The sequence below is a fragment of the Saimiri boliviensis genome, chromosome 1 (genome assembly GCF_048565385.1).
Source record: "Saimiri boliviensis isolate mSaiBol1 chromosome 1, mSaiBol1.pri, whole genome shotgun sequence".
In the NCBI taxonomy this organism is placed as follows: Eukaryota; Metazoa; Chordata; class Mammalia; order Primates; family Cebidae; genus Saimiri; species Saimiri boliviensis.
Window position 1 is genome coordinate 63834820 of NC_133449.1, and position 16937 is coordinate 63851756.

Consider the following 16937-nt stretch of genomic DNA (forward strand, 5'->3'; position numbering starts at 1 on the left):
TGGCCAGAACTTCCAATATTATGTTGACTAGGAGTGGTGAGAGAGGGCATCCTTGTCTTGTGCCTGTTTTCAAAGGAATGCTTCCAGTTTTTGCCCATTTAATATGATATTGGCCATGGGTTTGTCATAAATAACTCTCATTATTTTGAGATACATTCCATCGATACCTAGTTTATTGAGAGTTTTTTAGCATAAAGGGCTGTTGAATTTTGTTGAAGGCCTTCTCTGCATCTATTGAGATAATCATAGATGGTTTTTGTCTTTGGTTCTGTTTATGTGACAGTTTATGTTTATAGATTTGTGTATGTTGAACCAGCCTTGCATCCCAGGGATGAAGCCAACCTGATTGTGACGGATAAGCTTTTTGATGTGCTGTTGGATTTGGTTTGCCAGTATTGTATTGAGGATTTTCGCATCAATTTTCATCATGGATATTGACCTTAAATTTTCTTTTTTGGTTGTGTCTCTGTCAGGTTTTGGTATCAGAATGATGTTGGTTTCATAAAAATGAGTTAGGGAGGATTCCCTCTTTTTGTATTGTTTGGAATAGTTTCAAAAGGAATGGTACCAGCTCCTCTTTGTACCTCTGGTTCAATTCGGCTGTGAACCTGTCTGGCCCTGGACTTTTTTTGGTTGGTAGGCTATTACTTGGGGCCTCAATTTCAGACCTTGTTATTGGTCTATTCAGAGATTCAACTTCTTCTTGGTTTAGTCTTGGGAGGATATAAGTTTCCAGGAATTTGTCCATTTCTTCTAGATTTACTGATTTATTTGCATAGAGGTGTTTGTAGTAATCTCTGATGGTAATTTGTATTTCTTTGAGATCTGTGGTGATATCCCCTTTATCATTTTTTATTGCATCTATTTGATTCTTCTTTCTTTTCTTCTTTATTAGTCTGGCTAGCAGTCTATTTTATTGATCTTTTCAAAAAACCAACTCCTGGATTTGATTTTTTTGAAGTGTTTTTTCTGTCTCTGTCTCCTTGAGTTCTGCTCTGATCTTACTTATTTCTTGTCTTCTGCTAGCTTTTGAATTTGTTTGATCTTGCTCCTCTCATTCTTTTAATAGTGATGTTAGGGTGTCAATTTTAAATCTTTCCTCCTTTCTCTTGTGGACATTTAGTGCTATGCATTTCCCTCTAGACACTGCTTTATATGTTTCCCAGAGATTCTGGTATATTGTATCTTCATTCTTGTTGGTTTTGAAGAACATCTTTATTTCTGTCTTAATTTCATTATTTACCCAGTAGCCATTCAGGAGTAGGTTGTTCAGTTTCCATGTAGTTGTACAGTTTTGAGTGAGTTTCCCAATCCTGAGTTCTAATTTGATTGCACTGTGGTCCAAGAGACTGTTATGATTTCTGTTCTTTTGCATTTGCTGAGGAGTGTTTTACTTCTAATTATGTGGTCAATTTTAGAATAAGTGTGATATGGTGCTAAGAAGAATGTATATTCTGTGGATTTGGCATTGAGAGTTCTGTAGATGTCTATTAGGTCTGCTTGGTCCAGATCTGAGTTCAAGTCCTGGATATCCTTGTTAATTTTCTTCTCGTTGATTTGTCTAATATTGACAGTGTAGTGTTAAAGTCTCCCATATTATTGTGTGGGAGTCCAAGTCTCTTTGTAGGTCATTAAGAACTTGCTTTATGCATCTGGGTGCTCTTGTATTAGGTGCACATATATTGAGGATAGTTAGCTCTTCTTGTTACATTGATCCCTTTACCATTATGTAATGCCCTTCTTTGTCTCTTTTGATTTTTGTTGCTTTAAAGTCTGTTTTATCAGAGACTAGGATTGCCACCCCTGCTATTTTTTGCTCTCCATTTACCTGGTAAATCTTCCTCCATCCCTTTATTCTGAGCCTACGTATGTCTTTGCAGGTAAGATGGGTCTCCTGAATACAGCACACCAATTTGCCAATCTGTGTCTTTTGATTGGGGCATTTAGCCCATTTACATTTAAGGTGAATATTGTTATGTGTGAATTTGATGTTGCCATTTTGATGCTAGCTGGTTCCTGTGACTGTTAGTTGATGTAGTTTCTTCATAGTGTCAATGATCTTTACAATTTGGTATGTTTTTGCAGTGGCTAGTACTGGTTGTTCCTTTCCATGTTTATTGCTTCCTTCAGGAGCCTCTTGCTAGTCAGGCCTGGTGGTGATAAAATCTCTCAGCAGTTGCTTATCTGTAAAGAATTTTATTTCTCCTTCGCTTATGAATCTTAGTTTGGCTGGATATGAAATTCTAGGTTGAAAGTTCTTTTCTTTAAGGATGTTGAATATGGGACCCCATTCTCTGCTGGCTTTTAGGGTTTCTGCCAAGAGATCCACTGTGAGTCTGATGGGCTTCCCTTTGTGGGTAACCCGACCTTTCTCTCTGGCTGCCCTTAGCATTTTTTCCTTCATTTAACCCTGGTGAATATGACAATTATGTGTCTTGTGGTTGCTCTTCTCAAGGAATATCTTTCTGATGTTCTCTGTATTTCCTATTTGAATGTTGTCCTGCCTTGCTAGGTTGAGAAAGTTCTCCTGGATAATATCCTAGTGTTTTCCAACTTGGTTTCATTCTCCCCATCACTTTCAGGTACAGCGATCAAACATAGATTTGGTCTTTTCACATAATCCCATATTTCTTAGAGGCTTTGTTCATTTCTTTTCACTCTTTTTTCTCTAATCTTGCCATCTCACTTCATTTCATTGAGTAGATTTTCAGTCTCTGACATCCTTTCTTCTGCCTGATTGATTCAGCTGTTGAAAGTTGTGTATGTTTCACAAAGTTCTCGTGCTGTGTTTTTCAGGTCCATCAAGTCGTTGATGTTCTTCTTTATGCTGGTTATTCTCATTAGCATTTCATCTAACCTTTTTTCAAGGTTCTTAGCTTCCTTGCATTGGGTTAGAACATGCTCCTTTCGCTCAGAGAAGTTTGTTATTACCCACTTTCTAAAGCCTGCTTCTGTCAATTTGTCAAACTCATTCTCCATGCAGTTTTGTTCCCTTGCTGGTGAGGAGTTGTGATCCCTCGGAGGAGAAGAGGCATTCTGGTTTTTGGAGATTTCAGCCATTTTGTGCTGGTTTTTTTTTTTTTTCTTCCCAAATAGTTTTATATTTTAGCTTTGAAGGTCAGTTACCAGACCCGAACTTGTTCTTAACAAGCAAAAATTTTATGTCCATTCAGAGAGTCTCTTACACCTTTCTGGGCCTATTCACTTGCAGAGAAGAGCAGAAACTGTAACCAGGCTCTTCATATCATGCATTCATATGTGATCTCCCATCTTCATATGCTGTCCAATTTCTTTAAGATAAATGGAGTGACTCACAGCAGGGCCATGTAGATGAGAAAGTTCCGTATGGAAGAGATCACATCCTCACGCATCTTCTGTTTCATCTCCTCTGGGTCCAGCTTCGGCACGAGGCCCTCAATCCGGAACATCGCGGCTCTGACTTAGCAACCTTAAGCTGCTTGCTCTGCTCTTCCCAGCGGCCATCTTGCACCCAGAACTCAGGCTATCCCCCATTTTGTACTGTTTTTTTTTTTTTTTCCATCTTTGTGGATTTATTTACCTCTGGTCTTTGAAATTGGTGACTTTTGGATGGGGTCTCTAAGTGGTCATCCTTTCTGTTGATGTTAAAACTATTTCTTTCTGTTTGTTAGTTTTCCTTCTAACAGTCAGGCCTCTCTGCTGCAGTTCTGCTGAAGTTTGCTGGAGGTCCACTCCAGACACTGCTTGCCTGGGAATCACCTGTGAGGGCTGCAGAACAGCAAAGATTGCTGCCTGTTCCTTCCTCTGGTAGCTCTGTCCCAGAAGGGTATCCACCAGATGCCAGCCAGAACTCTCTTGTCTGAGGTGTCTCCCAGTCAGGATACACGGGGTCAGGGAGCCACTTGAGGCAGTCTGATCCTTATTGGAGCTCAAGCGCTGGCTGGGAGATTCATTGCTCCCCTCAGAGTTGCCAGGCAGGGATGTTAAAGTCTGCTGAAGCTGAATCCACAACCACCCCTTTTCCCAGGTGTTCTATCCCAGGAAGGTGGGGGCTTTATTTATAAGTTCCTGACAAGCTGCTTCCTTTTTTCAGAGATGCCCTGCCCAGAAAGAAGGGAGTCTAGTGACAGACTGCCTGCAGATGTCTTGTGGTGCAAATTTCATGGTGACTTTGTTTACACAGGCGAGGTTAAAACCACCTTAGCAAAGATGCCCCTCTCCCATCAAGCTCAACCATCCCAGGTCAAGCTCAGACTGCTGTGATGGCTTTGAGAATTTCAAGCCAGTGGATCTTAACTTGCTGGTCTTTGTGGCGGTGGGACCCGCCAAGCCAGATCACTTGGCTCCCTGGCTTCAGCTCCCTTTCTCAGGGGAATAAGTGGTTCTGTCTTGCTGGTGTTCCAGGCACCACCGGGGTATGAGAAAAATGAAAAAAAAATTGCTGCAGCTAAAACAGCCGCCCAGTTTTGTGCTGGAAACCCAGGGCACTGGTGTTGCAGGCAACAAAGGGAATCTCCTGGTCTGCAGGTTGTGAAGACTGTGGGAAAAGTGCAATATCTGAGCCAGAGTGTCCAGAAAGTCCCTAATGGCTTCCCTTGGCTAGGAGAGGAAGTTCTCCACCCCCTTGCACTTCCTGGGTGAGGTGACACCTCCACCTTGCTTTGGTTTGCCTTCCTTGAGCTGCACCCACTGTCTAGCCAGTACCAGTGAAATGAACTTGGTACCTCAGTTGGAAATGCAGAGATCACTTGCCTTCTGTGGCTCTCACTGGGAACTGTGCACCAGAGCTGTCCCTATTTGGCCACCTCTTTTTAATTTATTTTTTTAACTATTATATTCAATGTCTTTCTAAGAGATTTATTTGGCCATCTTGCAGATTCTTTTCTTTTACAGTAAGACTAGAAAGAAGCAATCATAGTGACTAGAGTCAAACAAAACTGAGAACCCAGTGTCTATACCAGGCGTCCCCAAACTTTTTACACAGGGGGCCAGTTCACTGTCCCTCAGACCGTTGGAGGACCGCCACATACTGTGCTCCTCTCACTGACCACCAGTGAAAGAGGTGCCCCTTCCTGAAGTGCGGTGGGGGGGCCAGATAAATGGCCTCAGGGGGCCGCATGCGGCCCGCGGGCCGTAGTTTGGGGACGCCTGGTCTATACTAAAGCGAACCTACTGGGTTCAAGCAATTCTCCTACCACAGCTTCCTGAGTAGCTGGGATTACAGGCACCCATAATTTTTGGGTTTTTAGTAGAGACAGGGTTTCACCATGTTGGTCAGGCTGGTATCAAACTCCTGACCTCACATAATCCACCTACCTCGGCCTCCCAACGTGCTGGGATTACAGATGTGAGCCACCGTGCCAGCCTAAAGCCAACTGTTAAAGCAGCCACCAGGGAATTCAGTGTGAGTGTAACAACAGACTCCGGCCTCTCTCTGGAAGATATAAAAACAAAAAGTCATTGGGGGCACAAAAGATGATCACATAAAAGAGTGTAACAACTGATGTTCAAGTAATGCCTTTCAGGGTTTTTAAAATTTATTTTTATTTATTAATTTTTTTTTTTTTTTTTTTTTTTGAGATGAGGTCTCACTCTGTCACCCAGGCTGGAATGCACAGTTGCAATCTTGGCTCACTGCAACCTTCACCTAGTGGATTCGAGCAATTCTCCCACATCAGCCTCCAGAGTAGCTGGGATTACAGGTGACCACCACCATCCCCAGCTAATTTTTGCATTTTTAGTAGAGACAAGGTTTCACCATGTTGGCCAGGCTGGTCTCAAACTCCTGACCTCTGCCTGCCTCAGCCTCCCAAAGGGCTGGAATTACAGGCATGAGCCACTGTGCCAATTTAAAAAATATTTTTTTATTAAGACAGGATCTCACTCTGTCACCCAGGCTTGAATGCAGTGGAGCATTCACAACTCACTGCAGCCTTGACTTCTGGGGCTCAGCTGATCCTCCCACCTCAGTCCCCCAAGTAGCTGGGAGTACAAGTGTACACCACCATGCTTGGCTAATTCTTTCTTTTTCTTTTCTTTCTTTTCCTCCTCTCCTCCCCCTCCCTCTCCCTCTCCCCCTCCCCCTCTCCTCCCTCTCCCTCTCCCTCTCCTCTCTCCTCCCTCTCCCCCTCCTCCCTCTCCCCCTCCTCCCTCTCCCCCTCCTCCCTCTCCCTCTCCTCCCTCTCCCCCTCCTCCCTCTCCCTCTCCTCCCTCTCCCCCTCCTCCCTCTCCCTCTCCTCCCTCTCCCTCTCCTCCCTCTTCCTTTCCTCCCCATCCCTCTCCTCCCCCATCCCTCCCCCCTACCTCTCCCTGTCCTCCCTCTCCCTCTCCCTCTCTCTCTTCTGAGTTCAGGTCTTACTATGTTGCTCAGGCTGTTTGAACGGCCATCAAGTGATCCTCCTGCTTTGGCCTCCCAAAGTCTTGGGATTACAGGCATGAGCCCAGCTTTTTTTTTTTTTTTTTTTTTTTTTTTTTTTTTTTAATAGCCTTTATTGTTTTAGAACAGTTTTACATTTACAGAAAAATTTTGAAGATAGTGGAGTTCCCATATGCTCCACATGCAGTTTCCCTATTATTCAAATCTTACATTAGTATGGGGCATTTGTTACAATAAATTTGTTGCACTGTTATTAATGAGAGCCCATAGTTTATTCAGGTTTCCTTAGTCTTACCTTAATGTCTTTTTTCTAGGCAGGCCCTCCATGACACCACATTACATTTAGTCATCATGTCCCTTTGGTTCCTCCTGGCTATGGCAGTTTCTCACATTTTCCTTATTTTTGGTAGGCCTTAGTCCATGTAAATATATTCTGGGGGAATTATAGATGGGTTTGACAGAAAGCAATTTTAAAAACAAAAAACAAAGAAGAAAGTCACAATCAATTGACCAGTTGAAAGTTACTCTATTCCAAACATCTTGGCAAGCATTAAATAATCACATTTCAGAAACCACACCAAGCAAAAACAAAAACAAAAACAAAACAACAAAAACAACTGCCTTGAGTTATGGACATCAAGAAGCAGTAGCTTTGCACGAAAAGGGTGGGTTTAAGGAGAACATAATCATCATACATTTATGCACACGATCCTTTCTCCCATGCTCTATACAAACCAACTGAGCTATTTTTCTGAATCAAATTTGCACCAGTTTAAAGAAAAAGAAAAAAACCTCACAGAATAACATGTTTTTCAAGGCAGGCATTTTAGCTTTTTTTTTTTTTTTTTTTTTTTTTGAGACGGAGTTTCGCTCTTGTTACCCAGGCTGGAGTGCAATGGCATGATCTCGGCTCACCGCAACCTCCGCCTCCTGGGCTCAGGCAATTCTCCTGCCTCAGCCTCCTGAGTAGCTGGGATTACAGGCACGCACCGCCATGCCCAGCTAGTTTTTTGTATTTTTAGTAGAGACGGGGTTTCACCATGTTGACCAGGATGGTCTCGATCTCTCGACCTCGTGATCCACCAAGGCAGGCATTTTAAAAGCTAATGCCAATTTGCCCTGTTTTTGGCTTTTTCAGTGTTTAACTTGCTTTCTTGGGTAGTCTAGAAATGAGTTGATCATCTGATATAGACTGGTCAGATTTTAATATCTTCTGTCTCTAATTCACTTGGTTAAATGCCTAAAGCTGGTAATCTAGTGCTAAATGAAGAGAGGAAGCCTTTATGGCTCATTAGAACCAATCCTTGTGGGTTCCAGGTCAGCTGATTTTCTCACTACAATACTTAACAGCAAGATGAGAGGCTTTATCAACATGTTGGTAAAACCATTAATAATTCAGAAGAAATTTTAATTACAAACAAAAAAATTATATAGTTGTAAATTAGTCTGTCACTAAAGACTACAATAGTTCACTTCGGGAGACCTTATAAAATGTAAGCTAACTCACAGCTAAAACCTTGAAACAGAGGTCATCCAGATCAACAAGAATGAGTCAGTCCCTTCTGCCAGCTTCTGATCCCCTGATTTGAGCTTATGAGATGAGCCAATAATGCAGAGGCAAGAAGCTCATTTTTCTATCTAAAACTAAGTCTCAGCTGACACTTTCCCTCTGACCCAGTTACAGCTAGTTCTCTGGTATGTGCTTCAATCCTCTTCCCTGGGCACCATTAAACACTGGACTTGGTAGCTGCCTATGCATGTGACCAATTTCACTATCCATCCTCTGGCGTCAGTGCCAATTTTAAGAATGCAAATTCCTACATGGCCAGACTTCTATAAAGGTGGCAAAGTATTTTATTCTGGGTAATCATATTAACATTTTCTAAAGTTAGGCTTTACATTTACTTCTTTTTTTTTTTTTTTTTTTTGTTTGTTTGTTTGTTTTTGAGGCGGAGTTTCGCTCTTGTTACCCAGGCTGGAGTGCAATGGCGCGATCTCGGCTCACTGCAACCTCCGCCTCCTGGGTTCAGGCAATTCTCCTTCCTCAGCCTCCTGAGTAGCTGGGATTACAGGCACGAGCCACCATGCCCAGCTAATTTTTTTTTGTATTTTTAGTAGAGACGGGGTTTCACCATGTTGACCAGGATGGTCTCGAACTCTCGACCTCGTGATCCACCCGCCTCAGCCTCCCAAAGTGCTGGGATTACAGGCTTGAGCCACCGCGCCCGGCCTATATTTACTTCTTTTTAAAAAAAATTCCAGGCTGGGCATGGTGGCTCACGCCTGTAATCCTAGCACTTTGGGAGGCCAAGGTGGGTGGACCACCTGAGGTCAGGAGTTCAAGACCAGCCTGGCCAACATGGTAAAACCCCATCTTGGGGGGAAAAAAATTCCAGCAAACACAAAATTTAGGTCCAAAAGATGCCAATGATTTAAAAATATACACAGATCTAAGATCGATGCCTATGTATGAGTGTAGCTACTACCATGATGCATTCTAGTTTTAGCTCTGCTTAGGAAAGTGTGAGCTGAATACAGTTCCCTTGCTACAAAACCTCTGTCTGAAACAGAACTAAGGAAGTGAAAAGTATTAACAGACGTGCATTATATTTATATAAGCTGCTCTTTTCCGCATTAAAACAGCTGACCTGTTTCAATCTGGTAGAGATCAGTTGGTGCCATATGTAAAAACCAACAGGTTAATTGACCGAACTTTTCCAGATTTCAATTGGCTCTATGGGATCAAATAGACATGATAGGGCAATCATGATGAAAATAATAATCTTAACCATGTTTAAGAAAAAATACAAACTTTTAGTACAAGTACTTATTTACTTCTACCTGGTACTAGCTGGTACTCAAAAAGGGTGAGAATCCCAGCTACTCAGAGGCTGAGGTGGGAAGATCACCTGAGCCACAAGTTCAAGACTAGCCTGGACAATATAGCAAGACCCCTGCCTCAAAGAAAATTGAGATTTAAATTTTGTTTGTGATTTCCTTAAAGTGAATAATGGTAAAATTTAACAAACTAGCATAGATCAATTTACTAAACTAGAAAATATAACATTCAGCTGGGCATGGTGGCTCATGCCTGTAATTCCAGCACTTTGGGAGACTTAGGTGAGATGACTGCTTGAGCCAGGAGTTTGAGACCAGCCTGGGCAACACAGTGAGACTCCATCTCTATAAAGTTAAAAAAAAAAGGAAAATTTTAGTGTACTTTATGGCAGGCACTATATATGAGAGCTAAAGTCTTCTGTACCTCCACAATGCCATACTTTCCTTATTCACAAAAGATGGTTAGAAGCTAGAATACAACATTTTTTGGTGTTTATAAATGCTGCCGAAAGAAGAAATGTTTACTAAATTTCAAATAACACACATGTAAATTGGCAATTAGCAGCTTTCCATATAAAGCTTCATCTCAGCATGAGAAACTTTATTAGAGTCAAAACTAGCCAAAGAAAATTCAAGTGTATGATACCTAAAAGACTACTATGTGGCTGTCTGAAGACTTGTATTGTACAAGTTATCCATCCAGCCAGGCTTTTGAAGCTACCTGTAACAGTCACTGTTGTAGGGGAGAAAGCTCTACAATTTAAAAATAATCTAGAGGCGGGCAGATCACCTGAGGTCAGGAGTTGGAGAGCAGCCTAGTCAACATGGTGAAACCCCATCTCTCCTAAAAATACAAAAATTAGCCAGGCATGGTGGCCGGAGCCTGTAATCTCAGCTACCTGGGAGGGTTAGGCAGGAGAATCACTTGAACTTGGGAGGTGGAGGATGCAGTGAGCTGAGGTTGCACCATTGCACTCCAGCCTTGGCAACCGAATGAAACTCCATCTCCAAAAAAAAAAAAAAAAAAAAAAAAAAATTGAGTGATATTAAATATACATCTTCGCACCTTTGGCATTTTAGTCCAAATCAATTTTGACAAATAAAGAAGGGACTTAACTCTTCATCTTCATTTTTCCAAAAGCAGATTCACTCAGCACCTTCATTTCCCTCTAACATACAATATTTTTGCTTCAACTATTGAAATTGTTCCTTCATTCTGACCTTCAAACATGTAGAGGGCTTTCCAAGTCCCCAAAGCAGGAAGCAGTTCCTCATCATCAAGTTCATTATCAAAGCTGGGTGTGGTTTCTCATGCCTGTAGTCCCAGCACTCTGGGAGGCCAAGGTGAATGTATCAGTTGAGTCCAGGAGTTCAAGGCCAACCTGGGCAAAATGGCGAAATCCCATCTCTATAAAAAATACAAAAATTAGCCAGGCGTAGTGGCACATGCTTGTAGTCCCAGCTACTTGGGAGGCTGAGGTGGGAGGCCAGCTTGAGCCTGGGAGGTCAAGGCTACAGTAAGCCGTGATGGAGCCACTGCACTCCAGCCTGGGTGACAGAGCAAGACTGTCTCAAAATATATATATTGATTTTTCACTATCAAAATCCACGACCAGAAGTCCTCATTCCACTCTCTTGACTGGCTCCTCTATGTAACTGCCTTCTGAGCCCTTCCAATCTTGTGCAAACTTCTCTGGGATTTTGGATTTGGTTTTTGTACATTCCACTCTGTTGTCAGGCCTGCTCACTTGGTTTATGTGAGCCTACCTTCAACCTCAGCCAGCTAGACTTCACATTTTTGGGCCTCTGGCTTTTCTATATTTTTGTCTAAATTTTGTTCATTTGTGACAAACTGGCTGGGTCTCCCATTTGAGAATTCTTTTGGTACATGTTTTCCATTTTTGTTACGCCATCTCCGATCCATCTCCATTTGTGTTTATTTCATTGACTTTCTCTTTAGATTTTTCCTTTTCAGTTGAGGTGGAAGACTGCCAATATCCTCTGGGGTTGCACTCCTTACACTACAGACTTTTTTTTTTTTTTTTTTTTTTTTTTTAGGTGGCATTTCACTCTGTCACCGAGGTTGGAGTGCAGTGGCATGATCTCGGCTCACTGCAACCTCCGCATCCTGGGTTCAAGTGATTCTCCCATCTCAGCCTCCCAAGTAGCTGGGATTACAGGTGCGCACCGACACCTGGCTAATTTTTGTATATTTGGTAGAGATGGAGTTTCACCATGTTGCCTAGGCTGGTCTTTCAAACTCCTGACCTCAAGTGATCCACCCACCTAGGCCTTCCAAAGTGCTGGGATTACTGGTGTGAGCCACTGCCCAGCCTACGTTACGTTACAGACTTTTGAAGCAGCCAATTTTGGGTTTGATCATGAGCTCACTGAAGCAGTCAGTTCCTTTGGCTGCTTGGGAGCCTCATTTATATATTTTTATGAACAGCCAAAAGTTTCCTTTGGATTTGCCATCACAACTGACCCTGGTTTGCCTTCTCAGAAATTTGAAAGACTATTATCAAGCACTTCACTGGCAGCGTGTAATCCTCATATGTCTCCAGGAGGCTCATACGCTGACTTGGAAGTTATTACCAGCTATGGCATTTTTCTGATCATTGATTCAGCTGCCTTTACTGTTTTCTCCAAGCATCTCCTATTGATTGCTGTCACCTGTTGACCGATCTCTCCTACGTCTTCACTGATTCTCCCATTCTCACTATCCTCTTTTCCTCTATCTTTAGTATGTTCTGAAAGTTGTTGGAAATATTAGGATGGTAAAATTCTTGCAGCTCAGTGTCAAATTTCTTGAAGAATTGATAAGTAATTCAATTCTCATTGAGCGGTCTGCTGTCTTCTGCCATTGGTGATGTTTTCTCAGCTTGGTGGTGTGTCTTTTTTAAGACTGACTTTTAAAAACATGTATGTTTTTAAAACATATGGCATCATTTTCTCATAATACTGATGTGCTCAGCAGCCTTTTTGTAATCTCACTCTATTGTCTTTTACTTGACTCAAGTTGCTTCCATCAGGTCTCTGTTGGTGGTTTTGAACATGGCCTTGTAACTCCATGGTGATCTGAAAGTTCAAGACCTTAGAGAAGATAACTTTTTAATTAAGTTATTTTTATTTTTTATTTTTTGAGACAGAATCTTGCTCTGTAGCTCAGGCAGCAGTGGCGTGATCTCGACTCACTGCAACCTTCACCTCCTGGGTTCAAGCAATTCTCCTGCCTCAGCCTCTGGAGTAGCTGGGACTACAGGCACAGGCCACCACGCCTGGCTAATTTTGGCATTTTTAGTAGTGACTGGTTTCACCATGCTGGTCAGGTTGATCTCAAACTCCTGACCTAGTTAGTGATCCGCCCACCGCAGCCTCCCAAAGTGTTAGAATTACAGGCGTGAGCCACCGCACCCAGCCAAAGACGATGACTTAATGTTGCCCAGGGTGATCACTCGTTTTGTTCACAGGGAGGGAAAGAGAGTTTTGCTTAATATATTCTTTCTCCTTCCAGTGCTTTTTAGGTTGGCATTTCTTGAAACGATTCCTGAGTTGTTTTGCATAGCTGAGTTCAATCTCAGTCCTTTCCTTGGCAGATGTGATGAATTTCTCAAGACTACCATTTTTCTAAGTTGTCAAACTGAACCCAAGCTCTGGGCCCAGCTCTGGGCGCAGGCAGGGACGCGGGTCCCTATCCGGCCATCCCCTTTCCCCAAGGGAGGCGGCTGCCGCCCCACTCGGTGGGTTCCTCAGCAGCTCCTTCTTTTGGTCCCCCCTCACCAAGATGGCCGGAGGAACCCGCGCCAGGACCTGCAGTGCCACCCGCCCTGCGTACTTGAACTTGTGAGTGACCCGCCATTCGCAACTTCGGCGGTGCATGCTTTCCCCCAGGGGAGGGGCTGGGCGCAGTCAGGGCACCTGCCCGAAAGGGATGGACGGAGAGGTCCGGATGTCGCCTGCCACCTCTCCGGAAGCTCCAGGCCCAGGCTGGGACCCCAGCAAAGAGCCATGCTGAGAGGTCGCCCCCTGCAGCCACGGAGGCCGTCAGCCAGGGCCACTGACCGAGTGACTGGAGGGCGGAGCCTGCAGCCCGGCTCTGGGGATCAAGCGCTCTGGGGTTGAGGTGGAAGAGGGAGGGGAAGCCGGGCTCCAGGAATGGAGAGCCCCCGGGAGGAGCCTGGAGCGGTGTCCTGGGGGTGGAGCTCTCCCAGGAGTGCCCAGGGAAGAACCTGGAGGTCCAAGCTGCGGACTCAGAGGAGAAGGGAGGCGGCCTACCGATGGTAGGCCGGGGTAACAGGGCTCCAGGGGCCAGTAGTGCACCTTTCCTGCTGACACCTCAGGCCTGTAACAGAAAACAAGCACCCAAGGAATGATGGGGACAAATGACGATGTCCAAAGGCCACAGGAATAAGTTTGAAGGGGCTGCCATTGGTTGAATTTGGTACAGTTTTACAAATATTTATTTTAAAACATTCAATTAAAAAGAATCCATGGGTTCATATTACTATGATTACTACACTAGTGCTGCTACTAATATTAATATAACAGGAGAGAGAAGTAAAGGTGCTTTTTCAAAACAAGAATGACAACCAATAAATATAAATATTATAAAATTGGGAATTCACCATTTTGCAACAAGAGTGTTAATAATTGATTCAGCCGAGAATCACCAATGGAAGCTAAACTATTAGCTAAAAGACTGGGAATAGGTTATTTACACAGTCTTAAAGTAGCACCTCCTAGATTACTTATTAATTATAAAGGGGACGATTTTCAGGCAATGGAGACATTAGCTGGACATTGCCTTAGCCAAAAACCAAACTTAGCATTTCCAGTAGTAGGACAAACTGAGTGTGTCTCCCTGTGTGAGGAACAGGAAGAACACACATCATCTGGGTATTTCTAATACGCTTAACCTGATTAATGAAGAAACAGACAAATCAAAATTGAGGAACATTCTGCAAAGCAACTGGCTTGAGCTCTTAAAAGATGGCAATATCATGAAAGAACAAAGTGGCAGGGCAGCAGTCTGAAGATCAAAGAAGATTCAAAAAACGACAACTTAAATACATGGCGTGATTCTGGACTGGATCTTCATTTGGTTCTTGGTTTAGGAGGGAAACACCACAATTATAAGAGACATTATTTCCAAAGTTGGATAAATCTGAATATGAACTCAATATTAGGTAATATTTTATCAGTTTCCTGGGTGCAATAATTTCATCGTAGTTATGAAGGAGAATGACTTTCTTCTTAGAACACACAGGCAAAAGTATTTACAGGGGAAGTGTCCTGATGTCTGCAACAAATTCCCAAATGGCTCATACATATGTAATATATGTATGTTAATACATATGTAAATGTAGACATGTAAATGTAAATATGTGTGTATGTATTCAGAGAGACAGAGAAGCAAATACAGTGTGACTTTTGAACAACATCAGTCACGCATCTGACCCACATATAACTTTTGACTCCCCAAAACTTAACTACTAATAGGCTACTGCTGACAAGAAGCCTTACTGATAATATCGTTATTTTGTATGTTATATGTATTACATACTGTATTCTTACAATAAAGTAAGCCAGAGAAAATATTAGTAAGAAAATCATAATGAAAATACATTTATGGTACTGTACTATACTTATATTGTAAGTTTCAATTGTCTTTATAAGATGAATCATCTGTCTGAAATGGTGGGCACCTGCAGCTGCCAGACCTCAACCCTTACTCAATCTACATATCAAGCAATTCAACTTGTTCTTACAATGTCACGACTTTTCTCTGCTTCTTGGGAACACTTCCAGCATTACTAGAGGCACTCCTTGTGGGTCCCATGGTGTTATTCAAGATTTACAGCATTGCAGTAAACACAATGAAAGACGTGAAAACCACAAGAAATCATTTTTTTACTACAGTATGTAATTTACTGGAAATAGTAACGGCTGCTGTGGAGATGATGATTAGTGTCACAGGCGTTTAAAGCAAGTACTCAGTTTTGACCAATTTTAACTTTTTATAATAGATTTGTGTATATTTTATGGCAGAACATGATAAAATAGACTAATATCTACGTATGTTTTATGCATTCATGACAAACTGGTGTTCAAGCAACACCTGTATAGCAAAATGCTAAAAAATGGTGACTCTAGGTGAAGAGCGTGTGGGTGCTCATTGTACCATTTGTGCAACTTTTCTATAAATTTGACATTTTTCCGGACAAAAAAGTTCTGTAATCCCATGCACACCTGTGGCCCCAGGTACTCAGGAGGTTGAGGCAGGAGGATCACTTGAGCCCAGGAGGCAGAGGCTGCAGTGAGCCAGGATGGCACCACTGCACTCCGGCCTGGGAGAAAGTGAGACCTCATTTTAAAAAATAATAAATAGGCCGGTACAGTGGCTTATGCCTGTATTTCTAGCACGTTGGGAGGCCGAGGCAGGCAGATCACCTGAAGTCAGGAGTTCGAGACCAGCCTGGCCAAAATGGCAAAACCCCATCTCTACTAAAGGTACAAAAATTAGCTGGGCATGGTGGCAGCTAATATGTAATCCCAGCTACTTGGAAGGCCAAGGGAGGAGAATTGCTTGAACCCAGGAGGTGGAGGTTGCAATTCAAAAACAAATCCTGATTTATCTCTCTGCCTTCAAAACACAAGCACAATCTGACTGCTTCTTACTACCTCTTCTGCTCTCAGAGTTCTCACTGGGTTCTTCTTCGTACCCCATCTTTCCGCTCCCCTCTCCCTTGCCTATTTGAGGTGCTTCCCTGAGTTCCCTGAGTGCTGCTCACCTCCCTCCTGGCTTCTCTTCCCTGCCAGCCCCTTAGTGTCTGACTCCCCTTCTCCCTCCCTGGAGTGTCTCATGCACAGCTGGGGCTTCGTTTACCATGGTCTGCTGACAGCTCCCCCAGCCACACCCAAAGTATTGGGATTACAGATGTGAGCCACCACATCCAGCAAGATGCTCTTTTTAATCTTTTTGTTTGTTCTTTTAATTTTATTTTTTAAATTGACAAATAATAATTGTACATATTCATGGGGTACACAGTGGGATTTTTTTTATGTGAGACAGTCTCACTCTGTCGCTCAGGCTATAGTGAAGTGAAGTGGCGCTATCTGGGCTCACTATAACCTCCACCTTCTACGTTCAAGCGATTCTCATGCCTCAGCCCAGCTAATTTTTATATTTTTAGTAAACACTGTGTTTTACCATGTTGACCAGGCTGGTCTTGGACTCTCAACCTCAGGTGACCTGCCCACTTCAGCCTCCCAACGTGCTGAGATTACAGGCATGAACCACAGTGCCCAGCCTCATAGTGATGTTTTGATACATGTAATATATTGTGATCAGATCAGAGTGATTAGCATATCCATCATCTCATTTATCATTTCTTAGTGTTGGGAATGTTCAACATCCTCCTTCTGGCTATTTGAAACTATTTAATGTCTTATTAGCTATAGTTGTCCTATAGTGATGTAGAACACTAGAATTTATTTCTCCTATCCAGCTGTAATTTTTATTTTATTTTATTTTTTGAGATGGAGTCTCACTCTGTTGCCCAGGCTGGAGTGCGATGGTGCCATCTTGGCTCACTCCAACCTCTGCCTCCTGGGTTCAAGTGATTCTTGTGCCTCAGCCTCCCAAGTAGCTGGGACTACAGGCATACCCCACCATGCCCAGCTAATTTTTTTGTATTTTTAGTAGAGACAGGGTTTCATTATGTTGGCCAGGCTGGTCTTGAAC

The 16937-nt window shown here is 42.9% G+C and overlaps 1 pseudogene; it reads right to left on the reverse strand.

Annotated features, from left to right (window-relative positions):
- Window positions 1–2211: 2211 nt before the first annotated feature.
- On the reverse strand, window positions 2212–3665 carry LOC120360692 (mitochondrial import receptor subunit TOM5 homolog; annotated as a pseudogene).
- Window positions 3666–16937: the final 13272 nt, after the last annotated feature.